The sequence below is a fragment of the Sciurus carolinensis genome, chromosome X, assembly GCF_902686445.1.
Source record: "Sciurus carolinensis chromosome X, mSciCar1.2, whole genome shotgun sequence".
NCBI lineage: Eukaryota > Metazoa > Chordata > Mammalia > Rodentia > Sciuridae > Sciurus > Sciurus carolinensis.
This window is the reverse complement of record NC_062232.1, coordinates 42,462,799-42,473,388: the sequence shown is the minus strand read 5'-3', so window position 1 is coordinate 42,473,388 and position 10,590 is coordinate 42,462,799.

Sequence of the window (10,590 nt, the reverse complement as noted above, 5' to 3'; positions counted from 1 at the left end):
CCATTCATGACCAAGGAATATTTTCCCTCCTTTTAATAGCTTTCAGAAATTTTTAAAGTTTTCCTCCCATAACTTTACCACATTACTTGTCACACTTATTCCTAAGAATGTTATCTTGCTACTATTATAAATGAGATGTTCCCTTCCATTATATTTTATTTCTCATTATTGTTTAAGTAATAGATTTTATATATTAATTTAAATCTCCTAAATTTATTAAATCTTTTGTTGTTTATGTCAGTTTGTGTTTATATTTCTCAAGTTGTCCAAATAGAATATCACATAATTATGAATACAGAAAATTACAATTTTTGTACTTCTTATACCTGTAATTGTTTTGTAGTGTTTGTTTTTTAAATGTGCTCCCTAATAGTTCCACAATAATATGAAGAGTTGAGACAGTGGACAAGTCTTTCCTAGTTTTTGAACTTAGCAGGAATGTTCCAGTGTTTCTCATTAGGAATTTTAGTATTTACTTTGCTATTGATATTTACATATTATGAATAATTCCTTTGTGTGTATATCACATATTTATTATATATACACACATGCATATTATCTACAAATTGCCCATCATTTACTTAATGTTTTTCATTTTATTTTGTTTTAATTTTCTGAAAGCATTGAATTTTATTGAATGCTTTTAAGAATTTCTAGTTTATCATGTAAAATTTCTCCTTAGACCCATTGTCACTGAACCCAGGTTCAGAAGCTCATCCCCCAGAAAAACCAACAGTCTGAAAGGTAAATATTGAGGAGAAAGAGAGACTTTATTGAGTGTCCAAAGAATGGAGAAGAGAGAGTGTAGCTCACAAAATAGCTTCCCAATTCCAGGGGTTACAGATATAGGCTACAAATAAAGAGGGAGAGAGATGGGTTAATAAAGAGGAAGACGATTCATGTCTTTTCTGGAAATAGGTATAGATCTTTCAGGAACTCAGGTGCCAAGTCTTTTCAGTTCTTTCATGGTTTGATGTTTCTGGTCATGGCAGGTAGTAGGTGTCTTTAGCCTTAAAGTGGGGAGAGAGAAAGATTAGGCAAGTCTAGGTCAAGTTAACTCTGTACTATAGATTTGGACAAAACATTTCTCAAACGATCAACATGTCTACACGAGGAGCTGAGTAGAAGCTGACCCAAAGGTTAAGGCAAAAAAGGAGACAGGTATAAAATGAGGACAGAGAGGTCAAGCATTTTAATTGTGTTTCCGTCACCCTTCAGACAGGCCCAAATGAAGAGTCAAGTGTTTTCAGCAGACACGGCCTTCAGCTCCCTGAAGAGTAGCCTAGGCAACCGTTATCACCATAACCCACATCAGAGGTGCTGTCTACAGCAAAGCCAGTGGGAGATTAATGTATTTCCCAGCTGCGTGACCTCCAAAATTAGTGATTTTTAACTTAACTAAGAGCAAGTGAAGCTAGAGGGTTTATTTAAGTTTTTCCCCAGCAACACTATTATAAGGTGAATTATATTAATACATCCCCTAATTATTAAATCACCACTGATTGCCTGGAATAAATCCCACTTGTTCATAATGTACTACATTTTTTAATGTGGCATTTGATTCTGTTCACTGACACATAATTTAGGAGATTTGCATGAATGTTATTAATTGAAATTGGTCTATAACCTTATTTTATTATACCTTTATCAGGTTTTGGTATCAAGGTTATGTTTGTTTCATAAAAATAATTTGAATTTTTCTCTTTTTGTGCTTTGGGATATTTGGTGTAGCATTGAGAATAATAATGTATAGCATTATGAATAGTTGTTGCTTAAATTTGGGGTAAAATTTTATGGAAATATTAAGGCCTGGTGCTTTTAGAAAATTCCCTAATAAATATCCCTATTTCTTCTATAGAAATTGATTTCAATAAGGGTCCCATCTCTTCAGGAAGTTAGTTTTGACAAGATATTTTTTTGCCCTAGGAATTTGTACTTATCCTTTAGGTTATCTTCCTGTTTTTTTGTAGATTGCTGCTGCTAAAATTTTAGCTGATTTTACTATTATTTGTTGATTTTAAAATAGACTATACAACTTTAAAATAAATTTAAAAATCTTTGAGTCTTATTGTTACTATACTGCTTTGATTTTCTTCTTAACACTTGGCACTGTTCTGCTAAAATTCAAATTGTATTTTTTTATTGATTCTTTTTATTTACACTTTTTAATATCACTCTCCACACTAAAATGTAAACTCCACAGGGACATAGACTTTTGCCTTTTTGTTTCTATCTACACCATCTAGAACACTGCCCTTATATGGTATACTCTAAATAAATGTTTGCTACATTGATATATGAATAATTACTACTCATGTCTTCAGAGAATGAAATATCTGATGCAGGGGAAGGCACGGTAACATTTTTATAAGAATCCAACCAACTATGATGTCATTACACGTCAGTGCTTCATTCAACCCTCGTGATATATTTGAAAGTATGTGCTTTGTACTAGGCCCTTGTGCTAGCCACTGTGGTTGTAAAGATATATGCAGCAGTCCTTGCTTTCTAATATTGGATCTAGAAGGAAGATTCCAACTGTCAATTTTACATTAAGTTATTACCATTTACTTTAGGTTTTAAGCTTCAATAACAGAACAGATCAAAAACCAACCAACAAGAGACATAAATCAGTGGCTTTCAACTCTTGCAGAACCACAGAATTACCTGGGGAGTTTTTTAAAAGGACAAACTACCTGCAAAGTGATAAAATTTTATGGAGGATACTTAGGCAGTATTTAACATATACTTTTTGACCAATAAATCCCAAGTTTCAAAATCAAAGAAACACTGGGAAAGTATGAAAGTGTTGCTAACTTCAGCAATATGTGTTACTGTAAAAACTAGAGTGATTAGATATCCATGGATAAAAGATTTGAAAAATAATTGAATATTATGTAGCAATAAAAAGGAATGAAGTCTATTTCTATGTTTGTTTGGTATACTTTTTAGCACATACTGATATTATGATTTGGGTATGCCATGTCCCCAGAAAAGCTCAGGTGGCAATGCAGGAATATTAAGAGGTGAATTGATTAGATTATGAGAGCTGTAACCTAATCGGTGAATTAATCCACTTGATGGATTAATAATTTGAATGGATAATTGGTATCTGTAAGCAGGTGAGGTGTGGTTGGAGGAAGAAGGTCACTGGGTGCATACCCCTGGAGATTTATGTTGTCCCTAGCTCCTTGTTCTTTCACTCTCTCTGCTTCCTGGCTGCATTAGTTGAGGAACTTTCCTCTACCACATCCTTCTGCTATGATGTTCTGCTTCACCTCAGGTCCAGAGCAATGGGGTGAGTAAATCCCAGACAGAATGTCTGAAACCATGGGCATAGAATAGACTTTTCCTCCTCTATAAATTATTCTTGTCAGGTATTTTGGTCACAGTGACAAAAAGCTGACTAACACAATTGATAAGTGGAAAAAAATCAAGCTGTGGAAAACAGCATACTACATTATCATTTATGAAATATCATGAATGAATACATATATGATTAAACCATAATCAGCAAACTAAAAATTATACCTATTGGAGAGAGAGGGTACAGAGTAGGAAGGACAAAATGACAAGGGAGATTGCTAAATTATGTTGTTTTGTACATTTGACTTTAGTACTATGAAAACCTTCCACATATTTATAAAAAGTAATTAAGTTAAAAATTATTTTTATCAATGAAAACAAAAGTGAACTGAATGAACTTTATTGTGCAGTTTGTGGCATTACAAGAGAGAAATAATTTTGAATGATTTTAAAATATAGATATTTGTTCTGTACATTCCAAGTGAGATATAACCAGAGGATCAGGAGAACCACATGAAGTTTTTAAACTGTTTTCAGAATTAGTATTTTTAAAGACAGAGTTGGCATTCTTTTAAAGAAATTCTTAGGTGTAAAGTATGGGATTACACTGAGTTGTTTTGTTGGTGTCATTGGGAGTCAGGATTTGTGACTTCAGAGTAAGGATATACTGAAGATCAGTGACACAAAGAACACATCCTGGAGTCCTGAATTTCAATGGGAATTATCAGTATGAACTCACATGATGTATATTCTTTAAAAAATACATACTTCTTAGCTCTATTCTCTACAAGGGACTAGAAAACATGATGAACTTAGTAGCATACAGCCAAGCCCCATGATTTTACCCCCTAGAAAACATGTTGCACTAAAAAAATCAAGATTGCATTAGCTTATATCAGGAAATGTATAAAGTGAGCCTTGAACAACCTTTTGTACCAGAAAGTGGAAAGTAATCAAAGACTACTGGGGTCATGTAGAGAGGATTCAAGAGCCAACCTGAAGAGCCTCAATACCTAAAACAGGACATTCTGAGCACTTATAAGAATGATAATTAAATAGACTTAAATATATTGTTTTAAATATTATATTCATTATGGTTATAAAGTATATTTTGTGGTCATCTTTAAAAGTGTGAGAGAATAAATTTATTATTTACAATAAATAACTGGCAAAAGAAAGTAAGGAATAAAAATTGTCCTTCAAACTGCATACTATCTACTGTCACCAAAGAGTTAATAAGGGAAAGATTCTTTAGAGGGTTATAACTGGGTAACACATGAAGAAGGATAAGTGAAGTATCTTCATATCTGTAGTAACACTGAATCTAGGCAATAATCATCAATGACTGCTAGCATCATAAAAAAGAGGTAATCAGGCATTTTGTGTATTGACACGAAAAGTATATTGTATGACCTGGGAAGTATTCTTGCTAAAAATAGGGGGGAAAGCAAACTTGAATATAATGGGCTCTGTCTTGAACAATTGATTTTAGGAAAAATAGGAGACTGAGAGATAATGTTGAATGACAAGGGGAGAATGTCAACAAAATCCTGACTATAAGGGATTGTAGAAAATAAAAGACCAAACTTCTTCAACAAAAAATTGTTAAGAAAAACGAAATAGAGCAGCTACAATCTATAGATCAAAAGAAATTTAGTAGGCTATCAACAAGTTATAATGCATGAAACTAAATTGGATCCTGAGTTGAAAAATCAATATTTATAAACAATTGGACAACTGAACTAGGAATGAGTGCTTGAAGATATTTGGGGAAATTCCTGACTAGTTCCAGATATGTGGGAGAATGAGACAGGATGAAAACTTGAGGCCAGGCATTAGAGACCAGCCTGGCACCAAAACAAGAACCTGTCTTAAAAAACATAAAGAAAGAAAAGGAAAATAAAATATTTAGGAACTGTTTAAGTTTTTACACTTGATTATGCTACTGTATTTTTAAAGTGTTTACATCTTTTACAGACACATACCGAAACCATCTTCTATTAAGTGATATGATATTTAGGATTAGATTCAAAATAACCTGTGGATTGGTTGGAATTGGTGAGGATTTTGATGAAATAAGATTGCTCAACTGTGATTAATTGATGAAGCTGTGTGAGTTGTACACACATTCCTCTTAATATTACATCTACTCATGTGACTGACACCTATTTATAACAGAATGTTTTTAAAAATGTCCAAAGCCACAATACATACTAACGAAATCACAATTTCTTGATATGGGGCTAGGACATTAGTACTTCTAAAAGTTACCTTCAAATGTGTTGCCTATGCAGCTAAAGTTTAGAGCCAATATTATAAACAACCAGGACCTTACATTTTTCTCCTCTGATAAATCTAGAAGTATGCTTGCATTGGATAAACTGCTCAGTGATGCCTCAAGGACACCAAAGTTTTCATATACCTGCTTAACTATTTTCAGTATATTGACTCTATGACTTCATGCTTGTCCAAACATCTGCAACAGTTCTAGGTATCTCTACCACATTGTAGGTGCCACCATCCTCTTTTCTCATGCTTCTAGTTTTAAGAACCAGCCTCTTCTACAAAATGCCCAATCCAATGTCCCTATGTATAATTGGGCAGAATTGGTCACATATTCACTCCTGGCTGTAGGACTGGTTGGGTTTTATTGCCATTGGGCATTTTTAGATAAAGCTGTTGGGTCAGCAATCAAAATATCTGGTAAAAAAGGACAATCTGAGCTGACTCCAAAGTCAAAAACTTGGAGGTAAGGATTGAATATGGACTAGTGGGAATAAACTCATAATGATTGGGCCACACACTGTGTCCTGGCACTACTTGTGCCTGAATGTTGTTCAGTTCTCAAAGCAGTCCTACAAAGCAAATAACTTGCATTATTTTCATGTTATACGCAAAAGACTAGAGGCTCATGGAAGAGAGGTCAGGTGTTTTCCTCAAGGTTCTGATTGGTAGCTCCCCAGGGCATTAATTTTCCCCTCTGCAATGGGTCATAGCCATTTCTGTGGATGACCAAGAGTACCATTGGAAATATCAGCAGGGAAAGAGAAAAAAGTCAATTGTTCTTCACAGTTCTAAGCAAATTCCATGTCAGGAGAACATTTTGATTCTGACCACTACTCTGATGGTGGGAGCTTTGGCACTGTTGGGATTCCAAGTGTAGCACCGAGTAGACCTTACCTCTCATAAGTAGCACTAACTAATCTGTACACTCTGGTCATGTGTTATCTTGTGTCTCACTAACTCAGACATTGGTAGATACTGTGTGGTCTAACACGTTTTGCATCTGGGAGGTTTGCTGATTTCACCATTTTCAGAGGTGACTGCCATGCTGCCTATATTGTCCCAGCTGCATTTATTTCTTTATTTTACAGAATGAATCTGATGTGCATTTGTCCCCCAGGCACATGGAGGCACAGCTTAGATTCTGTTAGGAAAACAGTATTATCTTTCTCATACCTCCAACTTGCCTCCAGGCCTCCAATGGTGTGTCATTCAAGAAGGCAAACAGTTCTTGAAATATGCTAAATTTTGGCCATTACAATGTTTTATTCACCACCAGGATACTGTGAAGCCACCTCTTATCTGTCTTTAATCACCATCCTTTAATTAAAGGCCTCCTTAAATATATCTCTTGACCTTCGAACCCTCTGCATTCCCTTCTTAAATGTAAAGAATTTATGCTTGTGGATCATCTGCTCTTTCAGACAAGAGTTTTTGGTTTAACATGCATGAAGAACATGGATGGGGATGGAACATTCTGTCATTAACAGAAATCAGGATCTAAGTCTTTGGATGTTTAAAAAATAGAACACATTTTTTTCACCTACTCATTAACACACTACTAAAAGAAAGTGAGATAGTTTAGAAAATACAATTAAGGGGAGCTGGGGAGATGGGTCAGTCAGTAGAGTGCTTGCCTTGTAAGCATAAGGTGCTGGGCCTTGTAAGCATAAGGTGCTGGGTTCGATCCCCAGCACTCCCCCCAAAAAAAAGAAAACACAATTAAATATGTCATAAGAGCATTATTAAAGCAAAGTGCAAAACATACAAGGATGAAGACCAAATGCTAACAGTCATGTTAGGTGAAATAAAACAATCCTAGAAAGACAATGGTACTATGTTTCTTTTTTCACATATGTGGAAGCTAGAGAACAAAAGGGAAGAAAAAGATCTCATAAAAATGGAAGGGAGACAAGTAGAGGAAGGGGATCAGGGGGAAGAAGGAGGAGAGGGACAGGGGAGGACCTAGGGAGTAAAATTGGCCAAATTAATATCACAATGAATCCCACTATTATGTATAATTATAACGAACCGATAACAAAAATGTTTAAAACTGGGGCTGGGATTGTGGCCCAGTGGCAGAGGGCTTGCCTAGCATGTGTGAGGCCCTGGGTTTGATTCTCAGCACCACATATAAATAAAAAATATAAAGGTCCATTAACAACTAAAAAACAAAAAATTTTTAAAAAACATGTCCCCCAAATTTTTAAAAAAATATTAAAAACCCACTAATATTTAATCCAGGGACTGTCAGCTAAACCTGAAGAAACCTTAGGATATTTCTTTGTCACTTGCCATGCAAAGTGTCCTTTTATGAATTTATCAATGTGGCAAAAAGTCACTGTTAGACTGCAGTAGAGCAAGTAAAAGCAGTCACAGGAAGAGATAATTCATCAAAGACTGTAGAGAATAGAGGAAACTTTTTACTCAGTGTCCCAAATATGAAAGAAGAGCCATAGTTAGGTGTATATTGGATATATATCACATCAAGTGAGTGATAGTGACATGATTGTGTACAGCAACCTGTGAACAAATTTTTTGTCCTCTCATGCTAAAACCAGGTTTCAATATACTCTGCTTGGGCTTTTAAAGAGGTTCATCAACCAAAGAGAAAAATGTCTTCACTAGAGGATTGAGAAATGTCTGCAAATTATCTGTGTATGCAAATTCTAGTTGTATAATGTTAATCTGAGTAGAAAATAAATGGCTTTGCTAAAATCCCTTTTAGCATTTGAACCTTTTACCAACCCTGAATTATAAAAAGAAATTAGTTTTTAAGGGTAAATGTGGGAAAAGAAAATCACCTTAGAATTGAGACAAATTTCTTGTAAAACAATCTGGCATGGTTGAGTGCAGTATAGAACTGTGAGAAGCCAATTTTCAATATTCTGTAGGCTACAGTATAAAATTGTAGAAATGTGCCCTTTTGTAAGTAGAGCTTTCCCCCCACTTTTTGCTTTCTGTAACATGGTATGTTCATTCAGTAAGTTCTTTTCCTTTTTCCTGGCTGACTCTGGCAATCTGTGAAATATTAGCACACACAATGATGCTTTGAAAAAGTCTCTTCTGAGTTGTAAAATAAGTCCTCTCTCCCCACCACACGAAAGTCATGATTGGTGTCAAATTCTCTCCCTTAATTGTCAAATATGAGTGGATATTGTAAGTGAAAACTAGAAAAACTGGAAACATGCAGATAGTCTTAATAGAAAATATAGAAAGGAAACATAGTGAACATGAAACCAGGCACTGGATCAATGTGAACATGTCCAAATGCTTAGGTTTTGACAGAAAATATGTGGTTGTTGCAAAGTTTCTGTTTTAATGGGCATGGCACAGTAACTAATCTTTTGTTACTTTGTGGCCCAGTTTAACTAAATTGTTATTTGCCCAACGTTTATAAGCAAACTGAAAAAAGCAGGTTCCTGCATTGTAGTGAACCAGAATCACACTGTGAAAGGAGGATCTGCTTTGAGATTTATGTGTTCGTTACTGGGAATTGAATCCAGGGTCTTGTACATGCTAAGCAGCCATTTTAACACTGAACTATATTCTCAGCTCTAAGGATCTGTCATTTAAAGACAGGAATAGTGACCTTAGTGGATAGTAAGAGCATTGTCAGGTTTTCCTGGGTACCAGAGAAAGATTTTTAAAGTGAGCAATAGAGTCTGCTAACTTCTACCCAGCCCAAACTTTCCGCTTCTTTCTTTCTTAGGTCTGTTGAAGTACGGATGTATCCATAATGACCAAAGGAATAAAGAAGGAATCTTGGGTGGCAAGTTGCTAAAAGCCAATGGATAGATACTGAGAAAACCTGAAGTAGGAAGTTCATGTGTTTAGCATGAAACCAGACTTGGGAAGATTCCACATTACCTCGGCTGCCAGAAATTTGAGATGAATCACTGAAGACAATTAAATGAAATTAGTCTGAATTGGAGACAACAGGAAACCTCTGATGGGACACTTCCCTCAAATGGCTTTATAAGCAGTTGAATGCTCAAAAGAATGTAGTACTGTGTCTGTGAATGACTCTGATTTGGATAACACCATCAGATATTAACAACTACAGAGGAAAGTATCTAGAAGTAAGAAAGAACTGTTATCATGTATTTTATCAATCATTTTAAAAGAGCCAGAGTCTGGTTTCTCCAAATACCTGGATGCCCTGTTTCTGAGGTACAAATAATTGGTTTCTAAAATCTACTTCTAAAGATTTATGTCCCTTCTCTCAAAGTTCTCCACACACAGTGTAGAGTTTCTGAACAACTATACAACTGGCTGAGAGACATTTAGAAGTCAGTTTTTGACAGGAAATTATCCAAATTGTATGGATAAACAGCTCTTTCCTGGCTTGTGATTGTGGCCTATCCGTGGCAGATATACATAGTACTATTGGTAAATTACTAAAATTATTAAACAATGACATTAATGGAGAATTGAAAACAAATTTTTAAAAAACAGTGGCTGGCAAGGCAAATCTTTTATCAAGCACTAGACTGGTCTTTATTTTATACTAAGTTCAGCCCAAAAAAACTGACCTCTTTTATGATAAAGATCAAATTCTTGCCACTGACATTCTAATGATTAAAGGATTGGGTCTGACAGTTATGAGCTAATATCTACATTCCTGTACATTAGCTGATGTATGACAAGTTAAAAATTCGTATTTCCCATGTGGGTACCCTGACGATCTGTGGTGGATGATTCACAGTAGAACCATGGTATTCAAGTTCTGACAAGATCAGTGGCTATCTCTTATGTGGTTAAACACCCTGGAGGTACGTGGGTACACAAAGAAAGAGACCATGGAGGAGACACTGTCTTTGTTTAAGCACAGGCCCAGGGTCTTGTGGCAATACTCTCCACACATGTTCAACCAGCCCATGAGTGTAAGGTTTGTCAAAGAACCAAAATTTTCTTACTGCAGGTATATGGCTGTGCCTAAGAAAAAGTGGCTTTGCCCACTACTGGGTAAATGTTTGCACTGGGCCACTATCCACTTAC